This window comes from Triticum aestivum, chromosome 7B (assembly GCF_018294505.1).
Source record: "Triticum aestivum cultivar Chinese Spring chromosome 7B, IWGSC CS RefSeq v2.1, whole genome shotgun sequence".
NCBI lineage: Eukaryota > Viridiplantae > Streptophyta > Magnoliopsida > Poales > Poaceae > Triticum > Triticum aestivum.
In genome coordinates, this window is record NC_057813.1 from 174,239,525 (window position 1) to 174,257,350 (window position 17,826).

General features: G+C 50.5%; 1 long non-coding RNA gene across 6 annotated transcripts; it reads right to left on the reverse strand.

Annotated features, from left to right (window-relative positions):
- Nucleotides 1-10,039: 10,039 nt before the first annotated feature.
- LOC123160785 (uncharacterized) lies at nt 10,040-14,212 on the reverse strand. 6 transcript variants are annotated; one of them, XR_006480374.1, is made up of 4 exons: nt 13,416-14,212; nt 12,981-13,097; nt 11,897-12,254; nt 10,040-11,804 (listed from the first exon to the last, which is right to left on the reverse strand). It is a non-coding gene; the product is annotated as an uncharacterized lncRNA (long non-coding RNA). The 6 variants fall into 6 exon arrangements; XR_006480376.1 differs by having other exon boundaries at nt 10,040-10,852; nt 11,859-12,254; XR_006480378.1 differs by having other exon boundaries at nt 10,040-11,089; nt 11,859-12,254.
- Between the last annotated feature and the right edge of the window lie 3,614 nt (nt 14,213-17,826).

Below are 17,826 nucleotides of genomic sequence, written 5' to 3' on the forward strand. Positions count from 1 at the left end.
CACAGTCGGACGTCGGGGCGACATCACAAAAAGGGCTTTAAAAGAAATGCCACAGTCGGACGTCGGGGCGACATCACAGAAAGGGCTTTAAAAAGGAATGCCACAGTCGGACGTCGGGGCGACATCACAGAAAGGGCTTTGATTCATAAGTAAATAATACTCATAATAAACATTTAATTCATGAGAATAAATGGGTTAGTCCATCCACATGAATATCCATTTAACCGGAATTAGCACTCATGCGAATCACCGGAGTCTCTGTCGTCAAATCTGTCATTGTTAGGAAAAGATAATATGAATTTGGACATGGAATAGATGATTTGGAGGGGATATATGACTCTGCAGAGTTTGTACAAAATTATTCCCACAGCCAACGGATTTCCGTAGTCACGAAGGACTAGTTCCGTTTACGGTATTTCGGAAGAAAACACAGCTAACCAGTACACACCCATCCTACCTCTCGATGCTAGGAATCACCCTAGACATCGTCCAAGAAAAACTTTTGAGACGGGGAGATCACAATCTCGAATAGCATGGGATCAAATTTATATACGCGCGCTCTAAGGGGTGCCCCCCTCTCGGGCCCAAGAAACACCCGTGCCCCCTGACCGGATGACTGGCTTTAATCCAGGGCCATGGAACCATCATCACGGCCTCTCCTTTTGGTGTGTACCAGAAAAGCGGTTTGCAACTTACTAAACCATATTCCTTGCGGAAAACATGTGGTAGTACAGGGAATAAAACGAGAGGAACTGGACCGACACGGTTTGACACTGAAGTCACATAGTCCGGCATGAGACTGGCATGCTACAACACTGCCATCTCACCCATCCTCATGCCAACACATGGCCATTCATCCACTTATGGATCATCGAACTCACTTACCTCATTATCGCATAAAATAATGTTCATCGGTATGCTTATCAACATGCCATGAAACTAACTAAATGCAAAACATGCCAATACACTCATCATATCAAAAGTTCAAACATGCTTGCCTGGTTCAGAGTAGTCGGAGCCTAGCTCGGTGAAGTTCGCGGCTCCGTCACCTCCTTCGGTATCTCCGTGCTCAGGGCACCCTTCCGCGTCGATTAGTGGTTGTGGTGGTCGCCGGCGAGTACCACGTCGACGGCGAGCTTTGCTCCGGCGGACGGCGGCTCGGGTGGTCGAGGGACTCGTCGGAGAGGGCGGAGCGAATCGAGGTGGCGGCCGAGGCGGATCGGGGCGGCCGGAGTTGAGGGGGAAGACCTCCTCGGGGTCCCCCTAGTGGCCTGGCGTGGCGTTGGTGAGGAGTGGGGATGAGGCGTGCACGAGGGTGAGCTCGGGGGCCCTTTTTATAGGCAGCCCGAGGCGGTTGCCGTGAGCGGGGATCTCCGGCGAGTGATTACGGCGGAGCCGGGGATGTGCAGGGGGATTAGGGGCTTGGGCTTCGTCGTTGAGGTCCACCGGTCCCATTTAGGCGCTAAACGGGCTGGGACTTGGTGCTGAGGGTGAGCTCGACGGAACGGGGGTGGCGCGGCACGTCGGCGGCAGGGAGCACGTTCCGTGCTTGCCGGGCCACGGCGACGGTGCCACGGGCATGCGCTGGCACAGCAGGGACACGCGGAGAGCCAAGGGGCCTTGGGTGGCGCCGGGTGGCGTGGCGAGAGGGCTCGGGCCCTTGTTGGCCGCCACGGGAGGTGCAGCCACCGCAGAAGCTCCCAACGCCGGCGAGGCTCGCTGCTACCGACGCCAGGAAGGCTCCACGCACGCGTGTGAAGCTCCGGACAGGAGGGAGAGGCTGCGAGGAATGTGCCAAGTGCACTATCTACTCGTGAGGGGAACTGACAAACGCAAACGACACTAAGACTGAATTTTTCTGAATTTTGAACAACAGTAGTGCATGCAAGGTGTTCGACAGAATGAAATTGGCATCTAGGGATTTTTCCTTGAGCTGAAACTTGGTGGAGTGGCTTCTCATTGCTCAAGTAGGCTGCCTGAATTTTGGTGGAATTTTTGGGGAAGTGTAGATATGAATTTCATCAAATTTGGCAAATCTGGTCCAAACTTGCAGAGACTAAATTTTGAAAATTTTGAAAAGAGGAGGAGTGGATCAAGATGGTTCTGGGTTGTGGGTACAAAGGACTACCCAGGAGAGTTGGTTTGAGGTCAAAACTCAAATGCAATATGGTACTTGCTTTGAAAATCCCTCAGGCTCCAAATAATTATCAGATTTGTTTTGAGGAAAAATAATTAGAATAAAATCCAAAACTTGTTTGGATTAGTTGGGACTGAGGACTTAGGTTGATCACAAGGTGTAGGGGAGGTTTTGGAGGGGTTTTACCACATGGGAACAATGCAAAGTCAAGGGTGGTTCCAAGGTATGAAAATCCCCAAATTTTCATAGAGCTTCATTTTAAAAGAAAACAATTTAAACTCAAAAAAATTAAATTTGAGAGAGAACCAACAGAGAAGAAGTTTCAAAAGATCAAACACTAAGGTTTGCAAAAAAAAAAAATCCTTGCCAAAGCAAAGGAAGTTTTTAAGTGGAAGGTTTTTCTGAAAAAGAAAAATTTTAAAAAGGCCTCTCCTCAAAAACCACAAAGTTTTTGATAAAAACCAAATAAAAATTTTAGAGTGTCACAATGCTATGTGGTACTCCATACCGGGTTGTAATATCTGCGATGAATGTCACGACAGTCGGCCCATTCAGTTTCTTGATCGGCTTTGCTTCAATCCACTTGGTAAATTTGTCCACGGTGACAAGCAGATGTGTCATGCCGCCGCGCGCCGTCTTGAATGGGCCCACCATGTCTAGCCCCCAGACGGCAAAGGGCCAGGTGAGGGGGATGGTCTTGAGTGCAGAAGTCGGCAGGTGCTGCTTGAAGCCGAAGATTTGGCACCCTTTGTAGTGTTTGACTAACTCCTTGGCATCCTCCAAAGCAGTCGGCCAGAAGAATCCATGGCGGAAAGCTTTGGCGACGAGTGCCCTTGAGGTGGCATGGTGGCCGCATTCGCCTTGGTGGATGTCTTCGAGGATTGCTATGCCTTTTCTGGCTCGACGCAGCGCTGGAAGACTCCAGTAACACTGCGCCTGACAAGCTCTCGATTCATTATTGTGTATGCTCCAGCTCGGCGTTGGACTTGTCTTACCGAGATCTCGTCAGTCGGCAGCTCTCCGTTTATCAGGAAGTGGAGGATGGGCTGGGCCCATGATGGAGCTGTGACTTCTTCTATCGCCAAAACGGCTACTGCAACCAGGGCGGGCGGGCTGGGTTGTGAGGAGTTGGAGTCGGCCGCCGCCTGCTGTGTTAGTGCAGTCCCCTGGCCGGCTGCAGTAGTCCCCGGGCCGGGTTCGACTATGGCAGTCCCCGAGCCGTCTGTCAAAGTCCCCGAGCCGCCTGCTTGGTTCCCGAAGTCGGATCCGACTGCATCGGGGTCAGGCGGCACGAAGATGGAACTGGATTCCGGAGACGGCTTGACAGACGGCTTGAGGAGGTGTTGGAGAGCAACGTCGGTTGGTATAGCTTGCCGGGTGGAGCCTATTCGTGCCAGGGCATCTGCTTGCTTGTTGTCGGCCCGTGGCACGTGGAGGAACTCACACCCCTCAAAGTATCCGCTGATTTGCTGAACGAGGAAGTGGTAGCTTGCCATGTTTGCGTCCTTGGCATCCTAGTCGCCGGATGATTGCTGGACCACCAGGTCCGATTCGCCATAGCACAGGATCCGGCGGATGCCAACCGGAGCCCGTGTATGAGCGCCTCGTACTCGGCCACATTGTTGGAGGCGGCAAAATGGATTTTCAATGTGTATCTGAGCTTGTCCCCTTTGGGAGAGGTGAGGACGATGCCGGCTCCCAAGCCGGTGCGCATCTTGGACCCGTCAAAGTGCATCCGCCAATGAGTGGAGTCGGGGGCCGGTGGCAGGTACTGGGTCTTGGCTTAGTCGACGAGGAAGTCGGCCAATAGTTCGGACTTGATGGCGGTGTGGGGCTGGTAGTAGATTGTGTAAGGAGCCAGCGCAATGGCCCATGTCGCCACTCGGCCGGATGCATCCCGGCTGCCTATGATCTCGGCGAGCGGGGCAGTGCATACAACCGTGATGGGATGCTCTTGAAAGTAGGGCTTGAGTTTCTTGGAGGCGAAGTACACACCATAGCACATCTTCTGATAGTGCGGGTAGTTTTGCTTCGAGGTGGACAATACTTCGCTCAAATAATATACCGGCCTCTGGACTAGCTGAGCTCGGCCTTCCTCTGGACGATGAACCACGATAACTGTGCTGACCACCCGGCTAGTGGCGGCGATGTAGAGGAACATGGGCACTTTCTCAGTCGGTGCCGCCAGGACAGGCGGTGTGGACAGCATCTTCTTTAGCTCATGGAAAGCTTGGTCCGCTTGGTCATTCCACTCGAAGTGAGTGGACTTCTTCATGAGTCGGTAGAGGGGGAGAGCCTTCTCTCCGAGCCGGCTGATGAAGCGATTCAGAGATGCCAGGCATCCGGTGAACTTTTGGACGTCACACAGCTTGGTGGGAATCTTCATTCTCTCGATGGCCTTGATCTTCACTGGGTTGCATTCGATGCCGCGTTCGGAGACCAGGAAGCCTAGAAGCTGGCCGGCTGGTACCCCGAACACGCATTTCTCCGGGTTGAGCTTGATCTGAAACCGGCGCAAATTCTCAAAGGTCTCCTTGAGGTCTTCCAGCAGGGTGCCGCGTTTCTCCGTCTTCACCACAACATCGTCTACATAGACGTGGGCATTTCTGCCGAGTTGCTTGAGGAGGCATTTCTGCATGCAACACTGAAAAGTGGCACCGACATTTCTCAAGCCAAATGTCATAGTCAGGTAGCAGAAAGCTCCGAATGGGGTGATGAAGGCGGTCTTCAGGCGGTCAGCTGGGTCCAACTTTATCTGGTGGTAGCCCGAGTAAGCATCCAAAAAACTCAACAACTCGCATCCGGCTGTGGAGTCTATCACTTGATCAATCCTTGGCAGAGCAAAAGGATCTTTAGGGCAGGCTTTGTTGAGGCTGGTGTAGTCAATGCACATGCGCCACTGCTTGTTCTTCTTCAACACCAGGACCGGGTTGGCAAGCCATTCTGGAAAGAACACCTCCATAATGAAGCCAGTTGCTAGAAGTCGGGCTATCTCTTCTTCGACTACTCTTCTCTTTTCTTCTGACAGGCGGCGCAAGGGCTGCCTGACCGACTTGGTGTCAGATCGGACGTGTAGCTTGTGCTCGGCGAAATCCGTCGGGACACCCGGCATGTCTTTGGGAGACCATGCAAAGATGTCCCGATTCTCACGGAGGAAATCGACGAGCTCGCCTTCCTATTTGCTGTCGAGGCCGGAGCCCACAACAGCGTACCTCTCCGGGTGCTCCGGGTCCAGGGTATCTTCTTTGTCTCTTTGGCCGGCTGGAAAGAACCTTGAGCATCACATTCCTTAGGGTCGGGGGACAGGGTCGGCTCCTTGCCAGCCATGGCCACGACTCGATTCAGCATCTTCTTCTCTTCAGCAATCACCAGGGACTCGGCCAGCCTGCTGCTAGCTGCTGCACACTCAGAGGACTTCTTGTAGTCTCCGGCTATGGTGATGATGCCCTTGGAACTCGACATCTTCATCTTGAGGTAGGCGTAGTGGGGCATAGCCATAAACTTGGCCAAAGCAGGTCGGCCAAGCAATGCGTGGTACGGGCTCTCCAGATCCACTACCTCAAACCATATTGCCTCTCGGCGGAAATGATCTTTGCCCCCAAAGAGGACATCCATCTTGATCTTGCCGATTGGTGAGCAGGATAGGCCGGGTACAATGCCATGGAACACAGTCCGACTTGGCATGAGTTGCTTCAGCTTGATGTTGAGCTTCTCCATGGTATCACGGTACAGTATGTTGATGCTGCTCCCGCCATCTATCAGTACACGGGAGAATCGGGCGGCTCGCCTTTCTATCGCTAGGGTAGCATCCAAAACCAATGCATAGGAGCTAGGAGACGGCATCACCTCTGGGTGGTCGGCCTGGCTCCAGCTGATAGGCTTCTCCGACCAGTGCATAAACTCGGGGTTGGTGGATGCGACCGCGTTGACTTCTTGCTGCTGTCGGCGCCGGCTATGCCGATCTTCTGTCTGGCTTGTAAAGACAACGTAGGCGGCATGTTCATCGGGGAACTCGTCTTGAATAGCTCTGACTGCTGGCCGAGCAGCCGGCTGCAGAGTGGCTGGAGGCGGCTGGCCTGCAGGCGGAGGCGGCAATAGCCCCTCACCCTTGGAGATTCGTGTGAGCCAATGGCACTTCCGAGTTGTGTGGTTGGATGGCTTCGTGCCGCTGTGGAACTTGCAGGGGGCATCGAGGGGTTGCTCATAGGAGAAAGCCGGCTGCCAAGCCGGCCTGCCGCCCTTCTGCTTCTTGGGCGCCGGCCGTCCTTCAGGTTGCTCGTCTTCGACTGTGGCCACCTGCCAGCTGGTGGAGGACGGCATAGGGACCTTACGCTTGTGGTCGTTCTGGTACAGGCGTCGGTCCGATTCTCCAGCCCGCGTCTTGGCAGCCGGGGCTAGCACCTTTCCGGAGGCGTCTACTCGGAGCTCGGTCTTCATCGAGGAGTTGGCCGTGGCGTACTTGTGTGCTATGATCAGCAGCTCGTCGAGGGTAGTCGGCTCGTCGCAGAGGATTCGGTGCTTGAGGAGGGTGCCTTCTCTGCACCCAGCAGTGAAGTACTCTATAGCTTGAACCTCGTGCACCCCCTCGCAGGAGTTGCGAAGCTCGGCCCAACGCGTGAGGTAGTCGCGCGTCGATTCGTTGGGCTTTTGAACACACAAGGAAAGCTGGCGAGGCTTGGGAGGCCGCGTGTATGTGCTGGTGAAGTTGCGGATGACGACTTCCGTGAAGTCTAGCCAGCTGTTGGCGCTGTAAGGTTTGAGGCTGTTGAGCCAGGTGCATGTCGTGCCTTGGAGCATGAGGGGGACATATTTGACAGCAACGCGCCTATTGCCGCTCGCTATGCGGACTGCGGTGGAGTAGTCGATCAGCCAATCGTCCGGCTTCACGGAGCCGTTGTACTTGGGCGTGTCTCTTGGGAGCGAGAACCCTTTGGGGAAGGGCTCGTCGCGGATGCGGGGGCCAAAACAAGGCAGGCCGACATCATCTTCTTCTTTCAGGGCCAGGGATCATGCCAGGCGGTCAATCCGATGGCGGGCATCATTCTCGCCGACTCCTTCTCGGTGGCCAAGTCGGCCACTAAGAGTCAGATGCGTGACAGGCGGCAGGGTAGGATATCTCTCCCCGCGAGGCGGAGGAGGAGGCGGGTCGCCTCGTTGTTCCACACCTCGAGGGCGGCCTTCCGCGTCGCGCTCGATGGTGATTCGAGTCCGGCTGCGGCTAGCAGCCGGCTCCTTTTCTTGTCTTGCACGGGCGCCGCCCGCAGTCGGCGTACGCGACGTCGCGCCGTGCTCTTGGCGAGGGGGGCTTCCGGCACGGACGCCGGCTTCGTGCCGCTCTGCGGCCACATCGATTAGCTGCTGGATGCGTCTGGTCATGTAGGGGAGCTCGTCGGCCCCCAGTCCATTCAGCTCATCTACGACCGACTAAGTGGCGCGTAGGTTCTCGAGGGGCGTCGCATAGACTGGGCGGTCCGCTCCCAGCATGCTGGCGATGGCTGCGCCGCGTTTCTTGACGACGCCGGCTCGGCTTGGCCCTTCAGGAGGCGGCATGCCGAAGGCGGCGCGGTCGACTTCGCGCTGGTGAGCTTTAGTGAGGCGTCTCATGGAGGCTATCTTTTGGCCCTCTGCGAGGAGAGCAAGGCAGTGTGCCTCTAGTGTCTCGGCGTCGGCGTCGGCCGGGATGGGGGCGGACAGATCATGCAGCGTCGCTTGCAGGGCGTCACGGGCATTTTCGTCAGAGGTGACGCCGTGGCTGATGACTAGCACCTCTGTGACGGTGGTGCCGCCACTGTCGGCTCGAGGAAGAGGGTCGTCGAAGATGATCACGTTGGTGGGGTAGGCGTCGAGCGACGCCGTGTCGGAGTCAACAAGCATCAGGTCGGTGGAGCTAACCGCCTCCAAGTCCGCGGTAGGCTCGCTGGAGACATGGAGTTGGTCGAGGAGGTTGACGAGGCGGCTCTCGGGGCATCCTGTGCCCGCATCGGATGCGGGCCCGTCGGAGATGCGAGCCTCGCCAAGAAGATCGACGAGGCAGCTCACTGCGCAGGCGTCGTCGACGCTTTGCAGCTCACCGGGGCAAGCGCCATTGGGCGTGCCGGGCTGGCTACGCTCGCTGGGGAGGAAAAGGGTTCCCGTCCAGAGCAGGTCTCCGGATGACGGTGCACTTGGCCCCACGGTGGCCGCCAAATGTCGGGTGGTAGGTGCGACATATGCCAACGGATGGCTTATCATTGTGGGAGCCAGTAAGACATCGCTGGTGCCTGGAAACGGGATGAGGCGAAGACATGCACGCCGGCGGATCTTACCCAGGTTGGGGGCTCTCCGTGGAGATAATACCCCTACTCCTGCTCTGTGGGGTCTCCGCATGATCACTAGATCGATAAGAAGCTACAAGAGGCTCCTTGAGCTATTCGGTGGAAGGAGGAAGAAGGGCAAGGCTAGCTCTCTCCGCTCCCTATAGTGGTGTCTAGAACTCTATATGATCAACCCTTTGCATGGGTGCCCCGGGGGGTTTATATAGGCCTACCCCCCAGGGGTACAATGGTAATCCGGCTGGGCGCGGGCCCTAGCCGTCAGTGTCTGTGGCCGCCGGCTTCTCCGCCGGTCGCTGGGGCCCACCGACTGGTGGGTCCCGCCAGCTGCCGGCTCACTGGATGACAGGTCGGCCCCACCGCTTGAGGCTCTTGTCGAGGGCTGGTTACTGTTGCCTTGCCTTTGATAACGAGGGCTTTGTCGAGGTAAGCATGGCTACAGTGCCGCCGCCTTGCGGGCTCTCAGTGTAGCCTTACCTTGTCTTGTCTCCTTAATGGTGCGCGCGCCCCGAGGAGGGGAGCAAGCCGGCCATAGGAAGCTGGCCATGCCTCAGGCCAGCTGGGGGAGGCCAAGCCGCCTTCGGGCGTCTCTCTGACCGAAGGGACCCGCCGCCTGCGGGCCGTACTGGCAGCCCGTCGTGGAGGGCGTCATGATCAACATGGCAACAGTGCCACGCCGGACAGGTGATGGTTGTCCCGTACGGCGTACTGTAGCCATGCATGCTCTGGGATTCAGGGGTGGCAAGGTCCACTGTTGCCACGCCCCGTCCCATCATCGTTATGGGGGTGCGGACTTTTATGGCGCGGCCCCTGGCCGCCTGCCAGGGGCCGGCCTCTTGGAGTCGGTCTTCTTGGGCCGGCTTCTTGGAGTCGGTCTTTCCGTGGCCGTCTTCTTGGGGTCGGCCCTATCGTGGCGTCCTCCAAGAGAGTTTAGGGCCGGGCCATCTTCCGGTAGCCGGCCTGTGAGACAGCCGGCCGGAGGAAGGCGGGCCCGCGTCTTGGGTGCTTCGAGGCTCGGTCAGCCTGTTGTTTTTTCTAAGGGCCAATGGGAGCCGTCTATGCTACCCGTGGTCATTTACTCCAACAGTATGATAGGCCCCGACTACTCCCTCTCTTGCAAGGCTGGTCGTTGCTTCACTTTATTGAGTGTGACCATGGCTGTGTTCTCTCCTTAAATGTAATCTTGAACCTCTCCTGAAGAACATCAAATAGAGCGCTTGTGCCATCAGAGGTGAGGGTGATACCATGTACATATGAAAGTTTATCTTTTTGCATGAACCTATTCAAAGCACTAAAATCAAATGATAACTTTTGTCTGTTTGCTAATTTCTCCCATGGCTTAGGAGCACGCATTCTTCTACGGATTGACCAGTTTTGACATATAAAAATGTTCTCATGCCTTATCAAGTTATCATATAGGAAAATCCCATACGAACAAAAAATGGTTCTGATTACATAATATTAATTACTTATTCTCACACAAAAGCAAAATGCAAAATGACCCGCATAAGAGGGGCAAGGGATGTCTGAATATAGTTCCCGAGATTAGCACGCACAAGTGAGATATTTGAGAAAATAAATGGGTTCCACAAGCTTAAAATATGCATAAAATACAAAAGCAATTAGAAGTGGCCTCTTAAATACATGGTCAATAAAGGGCATTCAAGTATCCATGATCTTGGGACAAAGCAAACCCAGTCTGTTGCTGAATACAAGAATAGCTGGCAGATCACTGAATAATCAAGGAGTCAAAACAAACTACCTAAGCCAAGGTAGATCAAAAGGCATGCCATAGTCAGAAGGATAATAATTCTCATATGAGGAAGTATCAGTTCCCCTTGAGCAGAATACCGAGTGATAACAGATGTATCATATGAACATAGTGAAACTGTATGTAATGGAAACTTTTAAACTGAAAGCCTATGGGGAAACAATTTCTTCTCCCAGAACAGAAAAATTTTCTTCGTTGTGTTATCACCCTTAGATGTTCTGCTGCAATACGCTTCTCTTGAACCACACAGGAAAATTACAGAAAACATCAGTATGTACCTTATCATTCTTGTCTATTTCCTAAAAATCCTTTTTATCAGTTGTTCACTATGAGAAACAATCTTAGGGAAAAGGTAGATTAATAATCAAAGAAATGAAATTACAAACCAGTACACAGTATGATTGAATTATTAGAGAATCTGACTGCTATAGAAGATGCATTTAGTGAAACTTGATTATTATCTTCTTAAACCAAAAGAGAATGTATGGCTATGACAAAAAGGATTCAAGATGACAAAAGAAATAACATAATGATCAAGAAATGGTGCAGGCAGAGGAGATATAAACACAAACCTGATGTTGCTAATAGATGGTTGCAGATGCATGGCTCTATACCCGATTTCATAAGCAACATCTGTAGATTGCATAAGTTGGGTCGTTTAGGCTCTTCCCTATAAAAATAGTAGCATGTACTCTAGTTACTTCCCTAGCAATTCTCTTTTTTGCGACGCTACTCTTCTAACAAAAATAATAACTTAACAACTATTCTTCATTCCAAAATCTTTCATGAAAACCCACAGAAGTCCAGAATTCTTTGCCTATGATTAGCCCAACAACCTGAAGACTTGCACTGGACTCATCATCATGTTTCCTGAAGGAAATTTGGTGCGAACATCAAGCAGACTGTACAAGCTTCACAACCACAATAGCAGAGTACATAACTTAGTACTTTCATATTTAACATCTTCTATTTTTATATTGTTTCGGCAACTCGATGGAAAAGCTTGATAGAATAACATGGTTACAACTAACAGTCTGACGGCCAAACGCAAGAATTTCCTCCTGACGGGGAACTGACTCCACTGTAGGTTCAAGAGCTTCCAGGGGAGGCCACCATCGAGGGAGGCCGTTTCTAAAAGGAGGGACTTAACATGGGCGAGCAGAGGCTACAATTGATAAGGACGGCCTGAGGGAAGCCTGAGGGCACGGTTGCAGGTGGTGGCGGTTTCGCCTACAAAGCAGCTAGAGTACTAAAAGTGCAACATTGAGCAACATGTAACAACACTAACCTTCAATATAATGTCAAGGGAGCTATCCATGGAGGTATCTAGTTGAAACTGAGTATGGATGGCACTTCAAGCTAATACTATTACTAACTAAACTGAGCAAGACATCGGCATACACTTCAAGCTTTGTCAAGATACCAGTGAGAGAAAAATCACTGGAAGCTAATACACAACCTTATAACAATATACTACACTGGGTATATCCACTATCATCTGGTCCAGCCGTTCAGGTGAAGTGAGCGTCAATAGAACAATGATATACAGACCACAAGAGTTCCAAAGCGCCAATAATCAGAACATCTACAAAGAAAAAAAGCAGTAGTCAACAGCCAAAAAATAGGCTAAATTACAAACCTGAGAATCAGGTCATGGAGTTCAAGGGGAAACTCCACCATGCCCTCGAGCAGGAGTTGAGCACCACAGCGAATTCATCAGGGTCATCGAAGCTGCAGAACATGCTGCTGCTACTGCTCGACATCGGGCTGCTATCCCTTGCAAAGTATTATTCTGAACACGCTACAGAACGCCCATCTGAATTTCCATGACGACACAAAACTGAATGCAAGTAATATTGCTGTAGGAAAATCTACACATGAGTACTAAAAGAGATGCAGCGACATAATTCCGCATGTAGTAAGCTTACAAAATTGCCCTGTTCCTCCATTGCATAGTAATTTGTGTACCTCTTAACTTCAGATGTAGATTATGTAGATATATAAAAGTTCAGTACTCTATTCCTCCTTTCCAAATCTACATTTCATAAGAACAGAAAGGTAAATTGCTCGTGCGTTGCAACGGGATAAAAAAGGCGAGTATTCAAATTTAGTGAGAATTGTTAGATGTCGCTCATTTCACAATTTGTTAGATGCCACTGCACACCACTTCTTCTATCCAACTCCGATAATTGTCACAATTAGGTTGCCCTCGTCTCTAGTGACATTGTGAAAATAATGTTACTATGGTCATGTCTACCGAAGTTCCACTAAAATGAAAATACAAATAGCTAGATTCAGAATCTGGGAGAACCGTGTCAAACATGCACAACATGTATTACTTTATCTTGCTTTTAGCAATTTAAAGTAACTTCTCTGAAGTGTGTAGATGATCCGGAAAACTACAACTCATATGACATGAAGATATAAAAAAAGCTTTGCTTCAAGTATGAAGGAAACCTTTGTCTAACTTGGAGAACCTGTAGTTATAAATTATAGGTCCAATATACATTTAGCATTACACAGCGTTTAGGCAGCATTGTGTTTTACATTCAGCAGGGATCTTGTTTAATAACAGCTACAGGCAGTGGCATAGCCATGCCGTAGGTATGGGGGCACAATCCTTTGCTGAGTGTTCATCCCTGTACATATCTTCCAGATTGAATTATTTTATTTTACAGATTGTATTTCATGGATAACCCTGTGTTCAGCTGCCCACATCCCACAAATCTAGGGCGTTACATGATAAAGGTGAAGAACATACCTGGATTCCATCAGAAAAATTCATTGAAGACCGCATCAGAATAACATCTTGGCTAAACTTTATCTCCAACCACCAGCGTTTAGGGGCAATCTTTAGAAAAGAAAGTCAACACAGTATCTGAAATTGGTTAGAAATTACATACATTATTTGTAGGGATCCATGCAAGTAGATAGTAAATCACACTGGGATGGCATGACTATAATAACATCCAGTATTACCCAAACTTCGATTGTTCAGATGGGAATGTATCCAAAAGTAAATAACATCCATCCAAAAATAACCGGAGCTAGTAACTTGTCAAACACAGGGGAAAACAATTGCCTAATCCATGTATATGCTACAATGATCTGCCTACACACATTTTTCATATCAGTATTTTTTAAATAAAATTGCTAGGAATGGGTGGGCCAGAGAAGCAGGAGGGAGCAATCTGACCTACGCAAGCAGCTCGCTGCATTTGGGAGCCTCGTCCTACTCCTGCAGAAGGCGTGTACAGGGTGAGCTCGCTACAGGAAGAGGCGTCGGCTGTTCTGGAGGAGATCGGGGCTTGCTGCATTCCCAGCTACTTCCTTGGCAGCGACGACCCGGGAGGAGTGAGGCAAGGGCGGTGGCTAGAGACCAGTAGTTGCTTCTGGCGGCTCGAGACGGCCTAGAGCGGAGGGAGGCGAGGGGGTGGTGGAGGACAGGTGCGAGGGCACAGGGAAGTGACGTCCCTGTCGGCTGCGGGGCGGCATTGATGCGGCGGCGGGATTGCACTGGTGCAGCGGCTAGGGTTTGAAGGGGTGCATCGGAGACTTGTTTTCACCATGGACAACCGCAACACCCACGCCTGCCATCTCCGGCCACCTCTCCGTCGGCCTTGTGCTCCCCCTCCTCGATCCCTCCACCCCGCCGTCGAAGCCACACGGGAGCAGCCGTATCCGCGGCCTCCTGCATCGCCTGCCGTCGGGAGGAGGATGACCGAGAGGGGCGCCATCCGCTGCCGTCCCGAACTCTGCTTCCGCGCTCGCCCAACCTTGAGCAAGGTGGGTGCGCTGGGCGGGGCAGCAGGCCTTGAGGTCCTTCAAGAGCGTGGCGGACGGCCGCACGGCGCACGGTGGGGCGGCGCACAGCAGGGCAAGGCAGGAGCTGGCGGCGGCGGCAGGGGGCGCGGGGCGTGGCGTGACAGGAGGCGGCGGCGGCGGGCGGCGCAGGAGGTGGAGATGGGATCGAGGAGGCAGTGTCGTGCGGGCAGCTGGGCTATTTTCTTTCTTTTCTTCATACCGGTTTGGTCTGGCTTATGATGAGGACTGCGGGTTGAATACCCAAAACTATAGGGTTTTTTTATGCAAAATTAACAATGACGTACGATCAGAAACAATAGCTGTTTTATTAGTAGGTAAAGATTCGAACTCCAAACTTTTTTTGTGTTCAAAATGCACCATTCAAAGCCACATTATTAATTTTCAACCCTTTCTGACTTCATCTGTTATTTTTTCATGCATTTACTGATTTTTTTAGCTACATGACCCTGAAATTGAAAAACACTACAAAAAAACTCTGAAAAGGTTGAAAGTTGGCATGGTATCATCATTTCACCCACATAACATGTGCTAAAAAGTTGAGAGGGTTACGGCAAAAACTGGATGCACTTCGTGTACAAAATGGACAATCTCTTTTGAAGTATTAGGGTTTCCGACGAAAACTCATCTGTTACAAAAGGCATTTCATTTCTTCACATGTAACTGCAGTGGTATTCTAGATCAAGGGCATCATCATAATAGTTGTGGAGAGAAAGTCTTCACTTTTTCTTCGCTCGTGTCCTTTGCTTTTTGCGATGTAACCATGGTAATCTTCATCGTTTAACAGGGTGCTTGGGTCAGTCTTGACTTTGAAGGGAGGAATTTCATGAAACATTTTATAATCTTCAAACATGTCTGTCTTGCCCTCCAATCCCACGATGTCTCTTTTTACTGAAAGAACTATGTTGTGCTTTGGCTCATCGTATGATGTATTTGCTTCCTTATCTTTTCTTTTTCTCGGTTTGGTAGGCATGTACTTCACATAAAAACCCTGGGCCACATCATTGGCTAGAACGAATGGTTCGTCTATGTACCCAAGATTGTTCAGATCCACTGTTGTCATTCCGTACTGTGTGTCTACCTGTACCCCGCATCCCGACTGATTGACCCATTTGCACTGAAACAAAGGGACCTTAAAATCATGCCCGTAGTCAAGTTCCCATATGTCCACTGTGTAACCATAATATGTGTCCTTTCCCCTCTTGGTTGCTGCATCAAAGCGGACACCGCTGTTTTGGTTGGTGCTCTTTTGATCTTGGGCGATTGTGTAAAATGTATTCCCATTTATCTCGTATCCTTTGTAAGTCAATACAGTCGAAGATGGTCCCCTAGCCAATGAGTACAGCTCATCAGAAACAGTGTTGTCACCTCTGAGACGTGTTTCCAACCAACTGCTGAATGTCCTGATGTGTTCACATGTAATCCAGTCGTCACACTACTCTGGGTGTTTGGAGCGCAGAATGGTCTTGTGTTCATCGACATACGCGGTCACCAAGGTAGAGTTATGTAGAACTGTGTAGTGTGCTTAGACCAAGAATGCCCGTCCCTACATATTATTGAGTCCCCTCCTAGCGTGCCTTTTCCAGTCAGTCTCCCATCATACCGCGATTGAGGGAGACCAATCTTCTTATGGCCAGGAATGAAGTCAACACAAAACCCAATGACATCCTCTGTTTGATGGCCCATGGAGATGCTTCCTTCTGGCCTAGCGCAGTTACGGACATATTTCTTTAGGACTCCCATGAACCTCTCAAAGGGGAACATATTGTGTAGAAATACAGGGCCCAGAACGACAATCTCGTCGACTAGATGATCAAGGACGTGCGTCATGGTATTGAAGAAGGATGGTGGGAACACCAACTCGAAACTGGCAAGACATTGCGCCACATCACTCCTTAACCTTGGTAGGATTTCTGGATCGATCACCTTCTGAGAGATTGCATTGAGGAATGCACATAACTTCACAATGGCTAATCGAACATTTTTCCGGTAGAAGCCCCTCAATGCAACTGGAACCAGTTGCGTCATAATCACATGGCAGTCATGAGACTTTAGGTTCTGGAAATTTTTCTCTGCCATATTTATTATTCCCTTTATATTCGACGAGAAGCCAGATGAGACTTTCATACTGAGCAGGCATTCAAAGAAGATTTCCTTCTCTTCTTTGGTAAGAGCGTAGCTGGCAGGACCTTCATACTGCTTTGGAGGCATGCCGTCTTTTTTGTGCAAATGTTGCAGGTCCTCCCATGCCTCCGGTGTATCTTTTGTCTTCCCATACACGCCGAAGAAGCCTAGAAGGTTCACGCAAAGGTTCTTCATCACGTGCACCACATCAATTTAAGAGCGGACCTCTAGGTCTTTCCAGTAGGGTAGGTCCCAAAATATAGATTTCTTCTTCCACATGGGTCGCGTCCCTCAGCATCATTCAGAACAGATAGTCCACCGGAACCCTTTCCAAAGATTACTTGTAAATCATTGACCATAGCACGTACGTGATCACCGGTACGCATGGCGGGCTTATTCCGGTGATCTACCTCGCCTTTCTTTCAACATTGATGGTTGGTCGGAAGAAATCAACGATGCCCCACGTACACATTCTTCCTGCATTTGTCTAGGTATATACTTTCGGTGTCATCAAAAAGTGTGTGCATGTGTGGTATCCCTTATTTGTCTGTCCTGAATGGTTACTATGAGCAGGCCAATCATTGATGGTTACAAACAACAATGCATGCATGTCAAATTCTTCCTGTTTGTGCTCATCCCACACACGTACACAGTTTCCATTCCACAACTGTAAAAGTTCTTCAACTAATGGCCTTAGGTACACATCAATGTCGTTGTCGGGTTGCTTAGGGCCTTGGATAAGAACTGGCATCATAATGAACTTCCGCTTCATGCACAACCAAGGAGGAAGGTTATAGATACATAGATTCATGGGCCAGATGCTGTGATTGCTACTCTGCTCCCCAAAAGGATTAATGCCATCCACACTTAAACCAAAACATACGTTCCTTGCGTCACCTGCAAACTCCTCCCAGTACTTTCTCTCGATTTTCTCCATTGCGACCCGTCAGCGGGTGCTCTCAACTTCCCGTCTTTCTTACGGTCCTCTCTGTGCCATCACATCAACTTGGCATGCTCTTTGTTTCTGAACAAACATTTCAACCGTGGTATTATAGGAGCATACCACATCACCTTGACAGGAACCCTCTTCGTGGGGCGCTCGCTGTCAACATCACCAGGGTCATCTCGTCTAGTCTTATACGATAATGCACCACATACCAGGCATGCGTTCAAGTCCTCGTATGCACTGCGGTAGAGGATGCAGTCATTAGGGCATGCATGTATCTTCTGCACCTCCAATCCTAGAGGGCATACAACCTTCTTTGTTGCGTACGTACTGTCGGGCAATTTGTTATCCTTTGGAAGCTTCTTCTTCTATATTTTTAGTAGCTTCTCAAATCCTTTGTCAGGCACACCATTCTCTACCTTCCACTGCAGCAATTCTAGTATGGTACTGAGCTTTGTGTTGCCATATTCACAATTGGGGTATAATCCTTTTTTGTGATCCTCTAACATGCGATCGAACTTTAGCTTCTCATTTTCACTTTCGCACTATCTCTTTGCATCAACAATGACCCGGCGGAGATCATCATCGGGCACATTGTCTAGTTCCTTTTGATCTTCAGCTTCCCCCATTGCAGCATCACCATATTCAGGGGGCACATAGTTGTCATCATCCCCTTCTTCTTCATTGTCTTCCATCATAACTCCTATTTCTCCGT